Source organism: Abramis brama, assembly GCF_963993115.1.
Source record: "Abramis brama genome assembly, chromosome: 21".
NCBI lineage: Eukaryota > Metazoa > Chordata > Actinopteri > Cypriniformes > Leuciscidae > Abramis > Abramis brama.
Genome location: NC_139983.1, coordinates 34742076 through 34742603, shown reverse-complemented (window position 1 = coordinate 34742603; position 528 = coordinate 34742076). Strand labels below are relative to the sequence as shown.

The window sequence follows — 528 nt, the reverse complement described above, 5'->3', positions numbered from 1 at the left end:
TGAAGCACATTACATTTCTAAGAGATCTAAAGATTTAAGGGTATTGTAATTAGAGTAATGCGTCCATCTGTTTGTCTGTGTGAGTATGTCCCCTCACAGAACTTAAAATATACTGATCTGGTTCAATTATTAGGCAAGGAAGATAATCAGATCTTGGTCTTTCTATGATCATCTGAAAACAGATGCTAACATTTGGTTTCACTTTCGTGAACATTACAAGATTGGGGCGAGGGTCTGCTGTCACCTTACTGCTATTGTTTGTAATCGCACTTACATGGATGAATTGACAAATTGACAATGAGTTATGGAAAAAATGTGTTTTATTGAGACTAATCATCTTTTCCTGGTCATTAACATGTTAAAACCAACTGGAAGTATTAAAACCAAACAACAACAACAACAACCAACACATAAAAGGAGCCAACATTTTACCAAAAGGCAATAAGGTTAAAAAAAAAATGGTCTGAATGATATAGGCATTAGCTCAATAAAACACCCAGGATGACCTTTAAAAATGTTAGCAATTTA

The 528-nt window shown here is 34.1% G+C and overlaps 1 protein-coding gene across 1 annotated transcript in view; it reads right to left on the bottom strand.

Annotated features, from left to right (window-relative positions):
- Window positions 1-304: 304 nt before the first annotated feature.
- acp7 (acid phosphatase 7, tartrate resistant (putative)) overlaps window positions 305-528 on the bottom strand; it is a 20598-nt gene continuing 20374 nt past the window's right edge. The window contains exon 14 of the mRNA XM_084096703.1: window positions 305-528. This exon is cut by the window's right edge and continues 1679 nt beyond it. The gene's annotated coding sequence lies outside the window, so the exon portion shown is untranslated.